At 33.6% G+C, this 20,538-nt stretch overlaps 1 long non-coding RNA gene and 1 pseudogene across 1 annotated transcript in view; one reads left to right on the top strand and one right to left on the bottom strand.

Annotated features, from left to right (window-relative positions):
• LOC134475370 (uncharacterized) overlaps nucleotides 1–20,538 on the top strand; it is a 287,729-nt gene that overhangs the window by 213,180 nt on the left and 54,011 nt on the right. The gene's annotated exons all lie outside the window — the stretch shown is intronic.
• On the bottom strand, nucleotides 14,392–15,055 carry LOC100718467 (ADP-ribosylation factor 1-like; annotated as a pseudogene).

Here is a 20,538-nt window from a genome sequence, read left to right on the forward strand (position 1 = left end):
CATAAAACATTTGTAGTAGTAAGGAGCAGGAAATGTCTATGTCTACCTCAATGCACTAACTATACTAATACAGTGAATTTTTCTTTTACAAGATTGTACTATCTCACTTCATATACTGTATTATTCACAATAGTTTTTTAAAATTTTGCAATGTGTCCTTTCAACACATAAGTATATTAAATGTCAATTCAAAATACAATTTGAGTTTATTTTATGGTATTAAGTTTCAGTAAACACAAATCTAAAAATGGTTTGGTGTGAGCACCTGCCATTTTTAGGTTTTTAAAACTTCTGTGTTTCTGTTAACCTATATTCAAGGAAAATAAAGAAAAAGAGCATTGCTTGGTCTCATCTGGCAACAAAATATCAAGACTACATCTGAGTAAACTTCATATCTATTCCCATTTACTCTACTAGTTGTGGAAACCTCCACTTATAAGGAAAAAATAAGGTAAAAGTATAATTAGATCAGCTTCCCAAGTACAAGTGCTAATGATTTTTTTCCTTTAAGTTGAAATTTTTTCTATTCATGTCCTAGTGCTTGGTGATTGTTTTGGAATAATAAGGCCATCTACAAATGAACAAAGGAACCAAATATTCATTAGACTGGAATTTGAGAAGAAATTTACTAGACAGGTATTATTTAGTCTGGAAAAATTAATTGTTTAAGAGAATTTACTTCTCAATAATTATGAGAAGAGAATGTGACATGCTATTTAAACTATTTCTTGGTTTTGCACATGAATTTATTTTCCTCTTAAAAATTCACACAAAGATAAACAGAAAATATACCACTTCCTAATTTATGAAATTTCCCTTCCATCTGTAATAGAAATGTATACTTTCACTAGTTTTCTGTGATTTTGCATGGATAAAATAATTTGAACACACACACACACACACACACACACACCCATATATATATATATATATATATATATATATATATATATATACTTATTTTTATTGTTCTGTAGTTTGCTTTATTAATCTGGAAATATTTTCATGTTACTCATAACTAAAATTCACTATTTATAACTTCTGAAGAGGATATGCAAAAATGTAGTCACTTCTATTGAGGTAAATCTGGCTTCTACAATTTGCTACTGTAATAAATGGACAGTAGATTTTTTCTTTAACTATTTTATGCAACCTGATAAAATATTTTCTAATAGATTTATTTAATTCACTATTTTTTGTTGTGGTCACTAATATGTTTATATTTACTTGTAACATTTTATTTTGTTTTTGTTTCTATTACACATGTATATACATGAAGTATGCAACAATCTTTCTTATCCAAAGGGATATGTACAATGATTTTTAACTATAAGTACAATATGATAAAGTCTAGCTTATAAATTAGGCAAGGCTAGCAAAAATTTGTCAAAGATCTTAGCAACCTTAGTGTACCATTTTTCTTTTTATTAAGTAGAAATTTTCAACTTTTCAGTTGAAGGAAGCATTTTATACTTCTCTTTGGCATATATGAATTGCCAGCTCACTTCCCTTGCACTATGATGTTATTTTTAAGTATAAAAAGGGTTACTTGAGCACAGGTACCACAATAATTTGACAGTTGATCTCACAACTGAGACAGCTACCAAGTGATAGATAAGGGAATGATTTGTGTCCAATGAAAGACAAAATAGTACGGTATAAGATTGCAACATGCTATTCAGAATAGCATGCAATTTTAAAACACATGAATTATTAATTTCTGGAAAATTTCATTTAATAATTTTGGACCAAGTTTGACTGTAAGTAACTGGAACTGGGGAAAGAATAACCATGGATTGGGGAGAATACTGTATTTCAAATGCAGTGTTTTGATCAGCACATTTTTTTCGCTAAATATCCTGATTCACATGCATAGCTATCAAACGTAGGAACACCGTTTAAACCTGTATCTTTATGTAGTATATTATACACATTATAGTGAGATGAGCATCTTCCTTCTTTGAAGAACGATTTGATTCACATGCACAACTCTAACATTCAGAATCATCTCTTATACCTGTATCTTCACATACATGCACTATTCTATGGTGAATACATTCATTCACTGGAATAGTACTGCTCTGATGCAAAGAATAACTTCCAGAACTAGAAAAATCTTTATACTGAATATTTACATATTACATTGCACATAACATAGTTTGTTGAGCATGGTCAACTACTGAAAAACTGAAATACCAGTTTCTTGATTAATATGCACAACTGGCGATCCTGGGATCATCCTTCAAACATACAGAAAACGGAATTCTAAGTACCACAGTGTGATGAAAATATTCTCATTTAAGCAATACTACCCTGGATGCAATCAAACTCTAGCAGTCTTGAAGCATGTTTTGTACATATGTCTACAATTATTATATTATTTTGAAGTGAATAATAGCCTAGAAACATCTATCATACATCATTATATAGTGTGTCACATTCATCACTGAATTATGACCTCTTTGTAAAAATTTGTGGTAAAAATACATGACATTATATCTACCCTCTCAAATTTTACATGTACTGTACAGTGTTAGTGAATGGAGTTTCAATGTTGTATAATGAACATTGAGAAAGTTTTTGTCTTGCATAGCTAAAACTGTATGCCCACTGATTAACATTCTACCATTTCCATTGCCTGCCAACTCTGACAATAGCATTCCATTCTGAGTATTTAGATTCATCATGTAAGTGGCATGTGGCTATTTAGGTGCTCCATACAAGGAGAATTATGCACTATTTGTTCTTCTGTGTGTGGGCTATTTTACGTAACAGAATGTCTTCTAGGTTTATCCATGATGTGGCTGACATATAATAGAATTTCCTTTTCATGACTGAACAATACTACATTTTGTGTGTACTATGTTTTCTTTATGCATCAATTGATGGACACTTAAATTATTTCTGCCTCTTAGCTATTGTGAATAGTACTGTATGAATATGATAAGTGGAATATTTCTTCAAGATCTGGATTTTAATTAGATTGGAAAAATGCCTACAAGTGGGGTTGTCAGACCATATAGGAAGTCAATTTTTATTTGAAAACTTTTTACATCATTTTACACAGTAATTTTACCATTTCCCATTTCCATTATTTCAAATAGCACAGAAGTTCTGATTTCTCCACTTCTTTATCTTTTGTTTGTTTTACTTTTGAAATGCTTTCCAATTTTTATTGTTACATGTTTGGGGTACTATGTATTATTATTACATTCATCATAGGGAATGGGCACATGTACCTGACATTTCTGAATTACTTTTTATGATCCTCGCCCCATCATCCCTTTCCCTGCTCCCTTGGATACATCCTTGTAGTGATTCCTTTTAGTGATTTGGTGCATGTACACTGTCAGGCACCCTGGCCAAGTCCCCAGTCTTCTGTTTGGTGCTATGAGGCAAGACTGCAAGGAAAAACTCAGATGCAAGATAAAAGTGTCACAGGGAACTGTGATGGTCAGTGATGAGCCAGATAAGACCCCAAAACAGTCAGGTACACAGTATTTATTGGTTGTACAATCTATACAATGAAGTGAGGCGACCACTTGTGGGGGATAAGAACTGAAAGGCTTGTAAAGGAGACAACAAAACATTCTTGTACCAAGAACAGGAGAGATCAGACCTATCAGGAATAGGTCATGGTTAATGAGCAACTCATTTTTTCAAGTAAAATAAACAATTCTTGCAATAGAATTTGGGAAGAGTCAGTTGTCCTTGGCTACCTTGTTATCTCATATCAGTGCCCCACAGTTTTACAAGCTGTGTCTCTGGTCTCTGATGTCTCTGTTGGCAAGGAGATAATGCTATCTGCATGCCATTTAGGGTGCTCTTATGAGTCAGGTACCCTTGGCTTAGGTCACTTTTTAAAACAAGCTAATTGTGGGGTCTGCACTTTATAGCCCACACTATTTAGAGTCTTCTCTAGGCATAATCAATGGGGTGCTCTCCCACAGTACATAACACTTCACAATCCTCAGATCCATTTTAGCTAATCTACTTTGCCTTTCCTTCCTACAACTTCCCTGTCTTTCAGGTCCTCACTCAAACATAAAGGATCCAGTTTCTCATGATGACGCTCATGCTAACATATGTGATTGCTATTTCATAATAGTCTTGATTTTTACTGTTCTATTAGTAATATTGTGCATCTTGTTAAATAACTATTGGACATTTGTATATCTTCTTTGGAGAAATATGACTCTATATCCTTTTGTCACTTTAAGTGAGCTTATTTGTTTCATTATTTAGTTATATCAGTTATTCATGTATTTTCGATATAGTTGGCAAATGTTTTTTTCTAGCATAGTCAATTTTTAATTTTGAAATTGTTTTCTTCTAGCATGACATTTTTGGTTTTTTTTAACTGATCCATTAGCTATACTGAGGATTTTTGGTTTGATAAAGTCCTGCTGGTTTATTGCTGCTTTTTTTTGGCTCTACTTTTGGTATTGTATTAGATCCAAAAAAACATAGAAAATACAAGGTCTAAAATTTTTCAATGTTTTCATTGGAAGTTTTGCATTTTCAAGTTTTATAGCCAAGTGTTTTATTCATTTTGAATTGATTTTTATTTGTGGTGAAAGATATGAATTCAGTTTTGTTTTTATATATAAATAATCTAATTTTCTCAGCACCTTGACAGACGTTCTTCTTTGTCCACTATGTATTCTTGGAGCCCTTGTCAAAGATGAGTTGACTGAATATATGTGGATTTATTTCTGAGCTCTTTTTTCTACTACATTGGTCTACAGGTCTTTTTTTTAAATGTTAGTATCACACTCTTGAATATTTTTGCTTTGAAAAATGTTTTGAAATCAGAAAGTGTGAAGACTCTGGCTTTCTTTGTGTAGTCCATGAGTGACTTTCTCTTTTCTTTAAAGAAAAATGTCATTGATATATTAATAGGTCTTGCACTGAGTATGTAGATCACTGTGGCAGTGCAAGTACTTTAACAATATGAGGTTTTCTAATCTATAAATTTGAGCTATATTTCTAATTAGTTTTGTTTTTCTAATTTCACTCAGTGATGCATTACAGTTTTCAGTATATATGTCTTTTACCTCCTTGATTAACTTTCTTCTCAAATAGTTTGCTGTTTTTGATGTGACTGTGAATTGCTCTGATTCCCCAATTTTCTTTCAGATCGAGGACATTGGTATATAAAAAGATAATTGATTTTTTGGTTAACTGATTTTGAATTCAATTTTCTAAATTTGTTTGTATCAAGAATTATTGCATGTGTATGTCTGTCTGTAAACTTTAAGGGTTTTTTTTACATATATAATCATATTCTCTGCAAACAAATAATTTAAATTCTACTTTTTCAAGTTGGATGTCTTTTTTTCTTGCCTCATTATTTTCCAAATTGTTTAAACACTATATTGACTACACCTAGCATGATTGGGAATATCTGCCTGGTTTCTGATCCTAGAGAGAAAAATTTTCACATTCAACATTGGATATGAGTTAGTCATGGATTTTTATTATTTGATATTTATTCAGTTATAATTTTTTATCTTTAGTTTGTTGATTTTTTCTTTTGTTGGTTTTGGGAATTTAACTCAGGTCCTCACATGTGCAGGCAATTATTCTACTGAAGTACATCCTCAACTTAAATGTTTTTATCATGAAATATTTCTGAATTGTGTCACTTTTTTTTTCCTGCATGGAGTGAAATGATCATTTGACTTTCATCACTGTATTAACATATTGTATCACATTGATCAATTTTTCTTTCACATTTTCTTGATTATTCAGATTAATAAATTTTATTTCAGAGGATCAATACATGTAGAAAACATTTCTTGATTGTTTTCACTGATTGTCACTTCCCTTGTCCTGCCCTCCTTAATATTTTACATTTTTATGATGGGTTTCAATGTGTAAATAGTAATATATTTTGCTCATATCCATTCCTATTTTTACTTATGTTTATATAAACTTCTTTTACCTCTTCTTTTCCTTCTGTCTAATACTACTGTCCCTTCTACTTTTTTGTCATCTTTTTTGATTCCATACATTAGCAAGAACATGTGCTGTTTGTCTTTCCAAGTCTGACTCATTTCATATATTGGTCACTGGAACCATTCATTTTCTTGCACATTACAGAATTTCTTTCTTCCTTAAGGCTAAACAATGCTCCATTGTGCATATAGAGTGTATATTTTATGTATTTATTCACATAGGTGTTTCTGTTTCTTGGCTATTGTGAATTGTGCCACAATAAACATAGAGACACAGGTATCTTGATAGTTCACTGACTTCAATTACTTTAGGTGTGCACTAGAGTGGCAGAGCTTACTCAAATGACAACTTTGTATTAGAGTTTTTGATAAACCGTCATACTGATTTCCATAGTGGCTGTGCAAATTTATATTCCAAGCAGCAATGCACAGTGTATCTTTTCCAAAACTTCAACCTCTGTATCTTTTTATTGATTTTTGTGTACTTGATGACCTTCATTCTGAATGGAATGAGATGGAATCTTTATGTAGTTTCTAGTTTCATATTGAAATTATTTTCATTTATTTATTGGATATTTCTTTCTTTCTTTTTTTTTTCTATTGGGAAGAGTCTGTTCAATTCATTTGCCCATTTATTGATTGAGTTACTTGACATATGACCCCAAAATTTTGAATTCTTTATATATTCCAGATATTAATTCTCTATTGGAAGATTAGCTGGTAAAGATTTTCTCCCATTTGATGGGCTATATTTTCACTTGGTGGGTTGTTTCCCTTCCTTTCAGAAACTTTAAATTTGATGTAGTCGGACTCTTGTTTTCATTTTCTGTGCTTTTGGAGATCTAGCTAGGAGTTCTTGGCTAAGTCTGTGTCTTCAAATATTTCTCCTTTACTTTCTTTCATTAATTTCTAACATTTAAGATCTTTTACCTAGTTCCTTGGTTAATTGTAAATTAATTACTGTATAAGGTGAGAAATAGATACCTAGCTCCCATCTTCTACAAATGTACACCCAGCTCTCCATTGCTGTTTGTTAAATATCCTGTATTTTCTCCAACATATCTTTTGCTCCTTTGTCCAGATGATTCTGAACAATGGCTGTGTCCCCTATTCTGTTGCATTGGTCTATGTGTCTATTTTCTTCCAGATTCATGTTTGTTCTTTATTATAATTTTACAGTACAATTTGAAATTGAGTGTTGTGATGCCTCCAGCTCTGTCATCTTTGCTTAGGATTGCTTCAGCTATTCTGGGTCTTTTATGTTTTCATATAAATTTTAAGATTGTTTTCCCTAATATTGTGAAGAATTTTATTGTTGTTTTCATGGTGATTGCATTGAATCTGTAGATCACTTTATGAACCATTGTACAGTATTAATTCCATAAATGCATGAATATTGGAGATATTTCCCAATAGAATATAGGAAAAGATTTCCATCTTCTGCTGGTTTCAATGTCTTTCTTTAATGTTTGAAAATTTTACTGTGGAAGTCTTTTACTTCCTTAGTTAGATTGGTCCCTAGGTATTATGTTTAATTTGTTTGTAATTGTTATTAAGTATATTGGTACAATTTAGATGTACATAATGATCACATTCATCATAGGAAATTTGTGTGTGTATGTAATACATCCTGATTCATCTTTTTTTCCCAATCTCCTCCCCTTTCTCTAACCCTTATTCCTCTCCTTATTAACAAGATTTGTCTTACATTTACTCTTCTTTTATCATTTTCCCTTTCTTCCTTTCCTCCTCCCTTCCCTAGTTCCCCTTTCTTTTGAATAATTTTTTCCTATTTCACAATGACTATTATATACTTTGGTACTTATTAACACTTTTGATTTCTCACACCAAAGGAAAAATATGATATTTACACGCGTGTCCAATTTATTTCACTTAAGAGTATGGTTTCAAGATGCATCCAATTACCTAGAAATGTCTCAAGTTTATCCTCTTTGTGGCTGAGTAATACTCCTTTGTACAAAAAAATACATCTTTGTCCATTTCTGAGATGATGGGCATTTATGTTTTTCCAAGATTTAGCTACCTCAAACTATGCTGCTATAAACATGGGTGAGCATACATTACTGTGGTATGATATTTTTAAACTTCCAGGAAGACACGTAGAAGTGGGCCAAATGGGACCTCTAATCCAAGTATTTTGAAGAATCTCCACACTGATTTCCACAATAATTGCACCAGTCAACACGACCAACAGTGGAGAAAGGTACTTTTCTAACCCCTTATAGCATTGTTATTAGTTGATTTGTTGATAATATCCATTATTTCTAGAGATAAAATCATAATGCTTTAATTTTCATGACTGAAAAGACCAGTGATATTAAACATTTTTTCATATATTTATTTACCATTTATAATTTTTCCTCTGAGAAGTGTGTATTCATATCAGGTGTCAATATTTGGTTTGAATCTTTCAATTTGAGAAGGCTAATTTTTTTTCAATTATTTATATGTTCTAGACATTAGATCTTTTTTTTTTTTTTTGAGACAACTGGATAACATTTTTACCACCCTGTGGGTTGTCTTTTCATTCTATTGGTAATTTCTTTTGCTGTATAACAACTTTCTAATAGGATATCATTCCAGTTGTTGATTCTTTGTAGTGTTTTCCATATGAATGGGCTGGGGGTTTAGCTCAGTGGCATAAATGCCTACCTGGCAAGAACGAGCTCATGAGTTCTATCCTCAGTAGAAAAAAAAAGAATCCATGTAAACAATGTTTTGATCATGAAATCATTGCCTGAACATGTCTTCAAGAGTTATACCTATTTTGTTTTCCATCATATTTTGTGTTTCTGTTTTATTATTTAAATCTTTGATCCATTTGATTTTACTTCAGCATATGCTGAGAAATATGGTTCTAGTTTTAGTCTTTAGCATGTAGAAAGCCAGTTTTCCTGGAACCATTTATTAAAGAGGCTATCTTTCTTCCAGTGAATGTTCTTGGCCCCTTCGTCATATACAAGGTGGGTGAATGTGATTGTTTCTGTATCTTCTAATCTGTTCCATTGATCCTTAGGTCTGTTTTTTGCCAGTGCTATGCTATTTTATCAAGTCTTTCATATTTATAATTTCAAGTTAGGGATTTTGATGTCCCTTCCTTGTCTTTGTTGCCTAGATCAGCTCTCTTCTGGTTCCAAATGAAGTTTAGGAATGTTTTCTATAGTTTTGTGAGATATGCTAATGGTATTTTGACAGGAATTGCAATAAACATGTGTGGCAATTTTGGAATTATGGTCATTTTTACTACATTAGCTTTTCCTACCCATAAACAAGGGTTATCTTTCATTTTCTGTTATCTTCTTTGATCTCCTTTTTCAGAGTACTATAATTTTCAATATGTGGACCTCTTCTTCCTTTGTTAGATCAATTCCTATTTCATTTTTTAAAATGCTATTGACAAAGGTATTATTTCCTTAATTTCTCTCTCAGCATGTTTGTTGTTTGTGTACAGGAATAGGATTAACTTTTAAGGGTTGATTTTGTATCCGGCTACACTGTTGAATTTGGTTATTAAATCTTTGAGTCTTTTAGTGACATTTTGAGGGTTTTCTATGTAGAGTATTGTGTCATCTGAAAACAATTATAATTTAACCTCTTTCTTTCCTATGCTTATCCCTTTTATTTCTTTTTCCTGTCTAACTACTCTGGCTAATGTTTCCAAAACTGTCTTAAATAGAAATGATGCTAGTGGATAACTTCATTTTGTTCTTGATTTTAGACTGAAAGCTTTCAGTTTTTGTCATTTATTATGATGTTGGTTTTTAGTTTGTTGCAGATGGCTTTTATAAGATTGATATAAAGACTATTCCAATTTTTTGTAGAGTTTTTTTTTAATCATAAATGGGTGCTGAACTTTGACAAATGGTTTTTTGTACCCATTGATATGATCTTGTGATTTTTGTCTTTGACCCTGTCAATATGGTGTATTACATTTTTTATTACAGTTTGTATTACAATTCTTTGATTTGCACATATTCAACCAACCTTGCCTCCCTGCTATGAATCCTACTTCATCCTGGTGAATAATCTTGATATTTTGCTACATTATGTTTGCCAATATCTTATTGGGAATTTTTGTGTCTGTGCTCATTAGGGAGATTGGAATATAGTTTTCTATTTTGGTTAGGGCCTTGTCTGCTTTTGGTATCAGGGTAATGCTTGCTTCCAGGAATGACTTGAGGTGTATTGCTTACCTTTCAATTTCACTAAAGAATTCTATCAGTCATGGCATCAGATTGTCTCTAAATTTCTTGTAAAATTCAGGAATGAATCCAACATGACCTGGGCTTTTTTTCTTGTAAGTTTTAAATTACATTTTCAACTTAATTGTCTGATATGGGATTACTTATAATTTTTACAAGTTCTTGAATCAATTTTAAAAATTCATATGTGCTATTGTTTGCCTATCCATATCCCTCCAAAGCCTTACGTGGTCATAGTGGGTGGGCTTTTTGAAGATGTCTGAATGTAAAATTTATGATTGATTCATTGTCCAATACTGTCAGTGTGTGTGTGTGTGTGTGTGTGTGTGTGTGTGTGTGTGTGTGCATGCGCTAAACCCACTATACAGCAAGTACCTTGAATACAGTATAAGGGAAAGAAAAATATACTCTTTTGCCTCCCTTGGTTGCTTTTGGTATCTTCCACTGCCACCAACTGGTGCCCCTCTGCCATACAGTCCTGCCTTGGAGCCAGCCAATTATGGGCTGAAACTTCTACAAATTGTGAGCTAATTTTTTCCCACTTTAAACTTTGGATGTTGGGTATTTTATGCCAGCAACAAGAGAAAAATAACTGAGACAAAATTTGGTACCAGGGATGGGGTTTTTGCTGAGACTATACCTGACCACGTGGTTCCAAAACCTTTGGGAATGGCTTTCTGGAAAAGTTTGGAGATGCTGGTTAAAAAAGTAGAGCTGTAATGCATTAGGTAGCTCTGTATGTGAGATTGTGGTCAGAGCTCAGACCAGAATGCTGTTGTAAATTCTCCTGGTAAAGACCAGACTTGGCAGGTTTCTATTGGTAAAAACTTGGCTATTGGACTCCAAATGATGTGTGCTATGACTTGGTAGAAACTTTGCATTTTGCTCATGTTCAGAGACTTTACCTGACACTGAGATTAAGAGCAGCAGACTAATTATTCTGGCAAAAGAAATTTCAAAGCAGTCTAATTTTGAGTTGGTGGCATGGTTACAGATAGGAGATTTTAGCGAGATTTATGTTGAGAATCAAGACTGAAGAGCCAACCAGAGTGTCAAGTTTGTGAGTTTGGCCAAAAAGCAAGTTCCAGTAAAGCTGTAACTGCAAAGATAGAGCTGGAAAGATCTTGATTGCTGAGAAGAAACAAAATGGAATAGATGACCTGGCAGGGATCACAAGAAGCAGTAGAATTCCACATTTTGTGTCCTCAAAATTGTAAAAATGAAAGAGCTTGCTTTGAGAAAAAAGCTGCAGAGCACCGTATTCTAGAATGGCAGCAGCCACACCATGTTTCAGAATGGCAGCAGCCTAGAAAATTTGTTCCTTGGAATTGAATTAAGGGTGCTCAGAGATCCAGACACTCAACCCTTACAGCTGAGAGAAGGGGGAAGCCTGGTTATTGCTCCAGCTGGCAGCAGACCTTGACATCATCCATGTGGTGCTGGTTTTAGGTGCATGGAGAATGACAAAGTTGTGTTGTCAAGAAGGCTTCTGCCAAGATTTCAGAAGTCCTTGGAGGCCAAGTTAATGTGCCCCTGTGTGGGCAGTATGTGAAGCTGTGAAGGTGAAGCTGAAGAAGCAGTGGAGACAACAGAAGTTTGGAGAAAGGAGCTGGGGATTTAGCTCAGCAGCATAAGCGCCTGCCTTGCAAGCAGGCAGTCGTGAGTTTGATCCCCGGTACCGATAAAAAGGAAAAAGACCAAAAAAAAAAAAAAAAAAGTTTGGAGAAGCCAGGAATGTAGATCATCTGAGGAAAACTGCTGGAAGAGAGCAAAGTCAGCCCAAGGGAGAAATCATGGGAGCTCTACTAACCAGCAGTGCCATGAGGGCAGAGCCATACAAACCTTTTGTGTTCACAGCCTTCCATGGAACCACAGGACTTAGTGTTTGTTTGCCTGAATTATGACTTGATTTGGTCCCATTCCTTTGTATTTCCCTGTATGCAGCTTTTGGAATGGAAATGTCTGTATATGCCTTTAAAGGTTGGAAGTGTTTAACTTTCTTTTCATTTTTACAAGGGCTCACAGCTAAAAATTTACATTAAATCTCAGAGGAGACTTGGAACTTGGACTTTTCAGCAATGTTGAAATAGCTATGATTTTGACAACTCTTAGAGATGGACTAAATGCTTTATATAAAGAAATGTACATGAGTCTTTGAGGATCTGGAGGTAGAATGCTATAGTTTGTGTCTGGTTGTCCTCTCCAAAGCCTCATGTGGTCATGGGGGGTGAACTTTTCAAAGGTGGTTGAATCTAGAATTTGTGATTGATTCATGGTGTAATACTGGGATTATGTGTGTGATTGCTACATCTACCTTAGGATGGGTAGGCTGCATACAATACAATGTAGGGAAAGACACTTGCTCTTTCTTTTCTCCCTTGGTTGCTTTTAGTATCTTATGTTGCCATGTATGGTTACTCCTTTGTCATGCCACCTAGAGTTGGAGCCAGCTGATTATGGACTGAAACTGCTACAAACAGTGAGCTAAATAAACCTTCCTGCTTTTAAACTTAGGAGTGTTGGGTATTTTGTCCCAGAAATGAGATAAAAGTAACTAAAACAATATATATCTAGGAATCTGTCCATTTCTTCTGTGTTTTCCGTCTTATTGTTGTAAGAAGTAGCTATTGATGATCTGAATTTTTACATATCTGTTGTGACTTAAACCTTTTCATTCCTAATTGCATTAATTTGAGTCTGCCCTCCTTTTTGATAAGTTTGGCTAAGGGTTTTATTTATATTATTTAACCTTTTCAAGAACAAATTCTTCTATTCATTGATTCTTTGTATTGTTTGTTAGTCTCAACTGCATTAATTTCTGCTCTTTATAATTTCCTCTCTTGAACAAGCTTTAGATTTGATGTTGTTCTTTTTCTAGATGTTAGAGACTCAATATTAGCTTTTTTGAGCTCATTGTGTTTTGCTGATATGAGAAATCATCTCCATAAGTTTCCATCATAAGATTTTTTATTTGCATTCCATAAGTTCTGGTATATTATACCAGCACTATCATTTAATTGTAGGCTGTAATTTCTTCTTTAATTTTACCTGTGATCCATTGGTTGTTTAGGGAAGTGTTTATGTAGTTTTTGTGGTTTCTTCTGTCATTTTTGTCCAATTTCATTGCGTTATACTCAGATAATATGCATGGGAGAAATTTAATTTCTTTGCATTTAATTAAATATTTTTATGGGCCAGTATGTGGTCTATATTGGAAAGCAACACATGTGCATCTGTGAAGAAGGTATTTTCCGATGTTGTGGGTTGGAATATTCTCTAATTTACTAAGTCTATTTGTTCACAGGTTTGGCTTAGTGTTAATATTTCTTTGTTGATTTTTGTCTAGTTGATTCATCTATTTTTGTTAGCGGGCTATTAAGATTTCACATTACAGTTGTGCTAGTGCTTATTTGTTTTTTCATGTCCATTATCAAAATATGAAAGAGAAAGTTTGAGGTCATCTTTTCTGATGGCAAATTAGACCCTTACACATTGAGGGTAGAAGCTACTTTACACACTCTCACCTGCTGGTGAGAGCTAGATTTTGGCCAATTTGTCTGAGTGGGCATTGGGAATGGTGGCTGCCATTCGAACTGCATGCTGAGTGAGTGTAAGTACAGGCCCTGCACTCCTGTCATGTCATTCAGCATACTCTCAGGTGACTGTTATGAGCATGAGTACAAGCACAATGCTATGGAATGCGGTTGACCCAAAGATGAGTGGGCCACAGGGTGTCTACTGTGACCATGCAGTAGATGGCAGTTGTTTACCACATATGTTATGTTCCTAGAGGTACAGCTGATTTGATGACTAGTGTTCCAGGTGAACTGCAAAACTACCCTAGCTCTAGTCTTCCTTCCATGTGTCTAAGTGTTCTCCTTATCTTGTAATTTTTAACTACTAAAAATGTATGAGTTTTGGTTAAAAAACCAGCCACCAAATGTATCCTGATGCCAATCTACAGCTCAGTGGCTCCTGGAGGCCATGTGCCCATGCACCTGACTCCCTTCTCAGCTGTTGAATTATCAGAAATAACAGAGAGTTTATTTCTTTTTACAATAAGAAAGCTGAGTGATATTGCATAGGAATTACCAAAAAGTATCTCAGTGGAAACAGAAGATATTTACATTAAATAAAAATCTGGCTGCAGGCTGGGTCTGCACAGTGTGTGTACTCTGTGACCAACCCATGGAGACAGGTTCTGGCACTCAGGACCACAGAAATGCACATTTGCCACATGAGAGGAAAGTGGTGGTTGGAGAAGAAGAAACGGGAGGAGAAGGGTGTTCTGCTTTACTTCTGTTGCTTAGCTAGTTGAACAGTCAGTCCAGTTCTTCATAGATCCGAATCCCTTTGGTGGGACAAATAGGCTGAATGTACCAGTTCCTGTGGTGTAGAGAGTGCAGCCCCAGCTGTGTCTGATTTCTGCTACATATATCATACTGGGGAGGTCCTGCTTATTGACAAATGTGAGGAGGACAGCATCTCAGAAGTTGTCTTTGGCCAGCATCTTCATGAGCTTCTCACAGGCATCGTTTATATGCTCTCTGTCATTGCTACCTATCATAAAGATCAAGCTTGGAAGTTCTGGATGTAGTGGCACCATAGTCACTGGATCTTGTCATGGCCACCCACGTTTCACACGGAGAACTTGATGTTCTTGTATTCAACCGTCTCTACATTGAAACCTATGGTAGGAATGGTGCTCATAATTTCACCAAGCTTCAGTTTGTATAGAATGGTTGTCTTCATGGCAGCATCCAGGCCTACCATGAGAATGCATACTCCTTTTGTTCCAAAAGGTCTCTTGAAGAGATTAGCTAAGCTATTGCTCTTGCTTGTGAATGCATGGACAACACTGGCCAGAGACATTTTAAGTTGAAGCTCCTGTGAATTGAATTGTACTCCTGATTTCTTTTTCAGTTAGACCCCTATAGGTGTATAATAAATCTATTAATTCCTTAAGGCTGATTTTATATCCCGCTATATGGTTTATTCATTTACCAACTATAAAAGTATTTTAGTAGAGTCTTTCCTTTCTTCCAGGTACAGAGTCATGTCATACGGAAAGTAAAAGATAATTCGGCTTTTACCTTTCCTGTTCGCATCATTTTTCATTTTTTATTGCCTAGTTTTTGTAGCTAGTTTCAAGAACTGTATTGAGTCAAAGTAGTAAGAGTGTACATCTTGGTCTTATTTTTTTTGTCTTGATTTTAGAGGGAATATTGTCCATTTTCTCCATTAACAGTGATGTTGCCTGTAGATTTGTTATATATGGCCTTTAGAATATTGACTAATGATCCTCCAATACTTAGTTTCCTCAGGATTTTATCATGAAAGATTGACATTTTGTCAGAGTATAATTCTGTGTCAATTGAGAAGATCACATGATTCTTTACCCTGGTTTCTGTCTACATATTGCATTGCATTTATTGACTTGTGTATGTTGAACTATCCTTGCATCCCTGGGATGAAACCAACTTGATTATGGTGTTTGATATTGGAAATGTATTTTTGAATCCTACACGTGAGTATTTTATTAAGGACTTTTACATTTATGTTCATCAAGGATATTGGCCTATAGTTTTGTTTGGTTTCCTTTTTATCTTTCTTTTCCTTTTCTTTGTGTTCTTGTCTGACTTTTGCATCAAGATGACGTTATATCATAGACTGAGCTTGAAAGCCTTCTGTGTTATTGTTCCTCTTTAAAAGTTTGGTAAAGTTCACAAATGGACTTGTCTGGTATTGATATTTTGTCAAGAGACTTTGTATTGGTGATTCAATTTCTTTGTTATTTAGGATTTACATCCTCTTGTTTCAGATTTGGTGGGAGGTCATAGGTAACTAGAAATTTATTCCTATATTGATTAATTTTGGTTAATTTTATTACCCATACATTTCATGAATAAATCCCACTTCATACAGGGTAGAATCATTATGTACTGTTGAATCTGGTTCACTAGTATTTGGTTTATATTTCCTATTTGTACATATCAGGGATATTGGTATGTTGTTTTCTTTTCTTGTAGTGTCTTTTCTTAGTGTTGGTATCAGATTAATGCTTACTATAAAAATGTTTGGAAGCTCTCCCTCTTTGATTGTTTGAAAGTTTGAGAATAATTGGTGTTAATTCTTCTTTAAATGTTTGGTGTAATTCACTAGTGAAGCCATCTGGTCCTGGGCTTTCCTTTGTTGGAAGGTTTTTGACTACTGGTTTAGTTTTTGTACTAGTTATAAGTCTATTCAAATTTTCTATTTTTGATGTTTCAGTCTTGGAAAGCTTTATATTTCTAGGAATTTATTCATTTCTTTCAGATTATCCAAACTGTTAGCATATATTTTTTCATAGTAATGTCTTACAATTCTCTATTTTGGTGGCATGAATTTTAGTGTCTCATCTTTTATTTCTGGTTTTATTTAGTCTTTCATTTTTACATGAAGATAGTTGGTATGATTTCAGTATTCCTAAATGTGTTGAGGCTTGTTTTGCAGATTAACATGTGGCCTATTCTGGAGAATATTCCATGTGTTCGTTAGAAGAGGGAATACTCTGGTTTTGTTGGGTAAATAGTTCTATATATACTTATTATATGTATTTGGTCTTATGTCACCTTATTGATCTGTATTTTACATGTTACTGAAAGTGGGAGTATCACAATGTCCTATTATCTGTAAATATTTCTTTCAGTTTGTTAATGTTTACTCTATATATTTTGATGCTCTAAGTTGGATACATATACATATATATATATATGATTATATATACACTATATATGATTGTTTGTCAATGCCTATTTCTCCTTCAATTTGTCAATATTTGCTTCATAGCTTCATATATCTGGGTGCTCTAATTTGGATATATATATATATATATATATATATATATATATATATAATTTGTCTTAAGACTATGCTTTCCGGCCTCTTTTGATAATTTGAACTTAAATTCTGTCGTGTATATTATAAGTTTGATCACCTCTTCTAGTGTTTGGTTTCTATTTGCACAGAATATTTTTTCTAGGATACCATTTGCAGCCAATATATGTGAACTTAAATATAAAATGAGTTTCTGTAGGATATTTATTCACTCTATTACTTATACAAATAAATTTGTTTCACTTTGACATTTCCATACATACAGAGTAAACGTTTGACCAAAGTAGAGGATGAATGTTTATATTTTAAAAATTAGTATAGTAAAAGGCACAGTGCTATTATTAATCCACTTCAAAATGCTCTACTTTGAACATTTATCCTATCAATCTTGTCACTTTCTTAAGCAATACTGGAAGCTCTCATTCCTCAGTGTCTTTATGAAATGTAATAAAAAATTTGGTGAGTGCTGCAACCAAGCTCAATCCACTAGAAAGATGGGCTTGTAAAATTTATGGTGTGTCTTCATCCAGCTTATTCACTAGAGCTGACACCACGCAATGTTTGGCTCTATCCCAAAGCCCAAACAACAATGAAAATTTAATGTATTAAATCAATTCAGGACATGAAGGCCACAAGGAAAACACTACTAAAGACAAACATGAAAGAGCACTCCCAAGACTGCTTCAGAAAGTGACAAAAGCATTGGAATCAGTGTGCTTAAAGCGAGGATAAATGTATAGAGGAGGAATCAATGGCAATGCATCTGTTACTACAATTATCTATTACTTTATCGATTTTTTTTGATTCTCAAATATGTAATCTGATTTCACTTAATTGGAGCTTACAAGTGAATTTTGCAAGTACAACTATCCCTTAGTATCTATGGGAGATTGGTACCCCAAAGCATAATAAAATCTGTGGTTGTTGCAGCTCCTTACATAAAATTGTTTGATAAAATGTTTGCATATAGCCTATGCACATCCTACCATATACTTAATTTAGTTTACAATTTTATTTTTGTAAGTATAGTCCAGGGGACATAATGATTACATTCCTCATGGGGAGTTGGTACATGTAAATAACACATCTGAAGTTTGTTATTACCTTTCCTCTTCCATTTTTTTTGATTCCCTTTCCATATTTTTCAAAACTTTGGATATTCGTGATAGTATTATGTCACTATTTGTATTGTGCTTGCTTTGATCATAACCATCTGCTCTATCCTCTTTTGCCCTCCTCTCTCTTACCCTTTCCCTGATCCCTTATTTCTTCTTTAAAATTCAGTTTTGCATTTGCAGTTCATCTGTTTTCTTTTCTCTTTTTTACCAGTTTGCATATATGACAGAAAATCTATGATCCTTATCTTTCATAGCTAATTTTTCCCAATATGATAATATTCAGTTATATCCATTTTTCTGCTAATGATATTATTTCATTTTTCCTTATATGAATAAAATACCATTTTGTACATATACTGTACCATATATTTTTTATTCTTTTCGACAACTCTTTTTTGAATTGGAAGTTTGTTCATTTACATTTAAAGTACTTGCTGATTTAGAAGAAATTAATATTGACATTTTTTATTCTCTCATGTGTCTTGTAATCTTTCTTTCATTGCCCTTTCTGTTCTCTTTCTTTGTATTTTGCTGATTTCTTGTGGTGATATGCTTTAATTTCTGTAGTGGTCCATTTGCTGTGGCTATAATAAAATATCTGAAGCTAGGTGCCTTATAAAGAAAATAAGATTCTATTTCATGTCATAATTTCAGCAATCAAAGATCCAAATTGGGTATACCCATGTATTTGGGCTTTAACAAGTATCCCTATTGATGCCTAATGTAGTTTACAAATGGAAAGATATCTGTGCAGAAGAACAGAAATATATGTGGTGGCCTCAATTTATAACAACTTCTCACAAGAAATAACTGGAGTTTCACAAAGACCACATTAATCCTTTAAAAGCAAAGCCCCTAATGATTCAAGCACTTTCCAATAAGTCTTCCTATGAAGGTTCTGAAATTTCTTTTGACTGCTACACTGGGGACCAAACTTCCATTACTCAAACACTTGGGAGATATCCTTGAGCCTTGTCCAAGTTTTCAAATTTCTCACTTTCTTTTGTTTGGCTTCCCTATGTGTTTCTTCTTACTAATCATAGCACTTATATAAGCCATAACAGTAACACGGCACATTTTTCAGATGTTGTGTTGCTAGTTGGAAGTTTTATTTTCAGTCATTTGATGAAAGCATTGTGGTATGGGAGTAACATGGTTTTTCCTACTAGGTTCAACATGACTGGTTTCATGCTCACCTGTGTCTTAGAAATCTATTGATAATATTGGATTTTTCAGAAAAGGAATTGGTTTGTGTATTGTTGTTGAATCTGTGTCCCCATTAGTGAAAAAGGAGTGCATGCTTTGTATTCTGTCATGCTACTGACATCATGCTGGTTGTCATCAGTGTTTGATTTTCAGCTTCATGAGTCTTGTTTGCTGAATTTTTTCTCATTCAGACCCGTCATTAGATTGTTCAAGTCATTTAACCATTCGATCTTCTTGGTTAGAACTTATACATTTGATTCTGTTAGGAAATATTGTAATATACATTAATGTGAAAATTTGATTTAACATGTTTAAATTAAATAAAAAAACTCATTCTCACCATCAATGAATATTAATGTAATCATCTACCCATTTTCAATTTATGTTTCCTGAGATTTTATTCTAACTTTCCTTTAGAGTTCATAATTGTCAATATTATGATTATTTGATGCCCCTACTTTTTCACATTTAACCATATATTTTATAGTTTCTCAACTCATTTTCACTTTTGAAACCATTCACTTACTTTTTGGGTCAAATGTTATTTTTTTCAATTAATGTGATTGAATCTAGGGCCCTAACAGAGTACTAGAAATACAGGTGTGCATCACTACATGTGGTTCAAATGTCTTTTTATTAAAATGCATAGTTGGTCTTCAGAAATTTTTGGGGCTGGAAAATCATTTAACCAGAAAGTTGTGAATTCACTCTTATTTTGTTATATTTTAAAGAGATGAAGACAAAAGAGGACAGAACAAAGCAGATCACAACAAAACAATGTAAGCAACACAGCACTTCCAACAAGACAACCAGATATTAACAGTAGCTACCATAATGTCTCTTTTTATGAAACAGTTAAGCATACCTTCACATACAATAGCATCAAACATAACAAAATAGTATAAAACCATTCAAGAGAATGAAAGTATTACAGGGCATTCAGAACCAAATAACAGAAAATCAACAATGGCTATGATATCATCTAATTTTCCATAGAAAATGTATTTATTCTACCACACATATTAAAATCCAGTAAGACACAACATGATAGAATGAATGGAAACAAGAACAAAAGCATGGTAGGACTTCAAAGCAAAATTTTAAATCAGCAATGGCTGCCATAATGTCTTGTTTTCTTCAAAATAGATGTTCATT

This window comes from Cavia porcellus, unplaced genomic scaffold (assembly GCF_034190915.1).
Source record: "Cavia porcellus strain 051 isolate PalLab524CR breed Dunkin Hartley unplaced genomic scaffold, mCavPor4.1 scaffold_3, whole genome shotgun sequence".
NCBI lineage: Eukaryota > Metazoa > Chordata > Mammalia > Rodentia > Caviidae > Cavia > Cavia porcellus.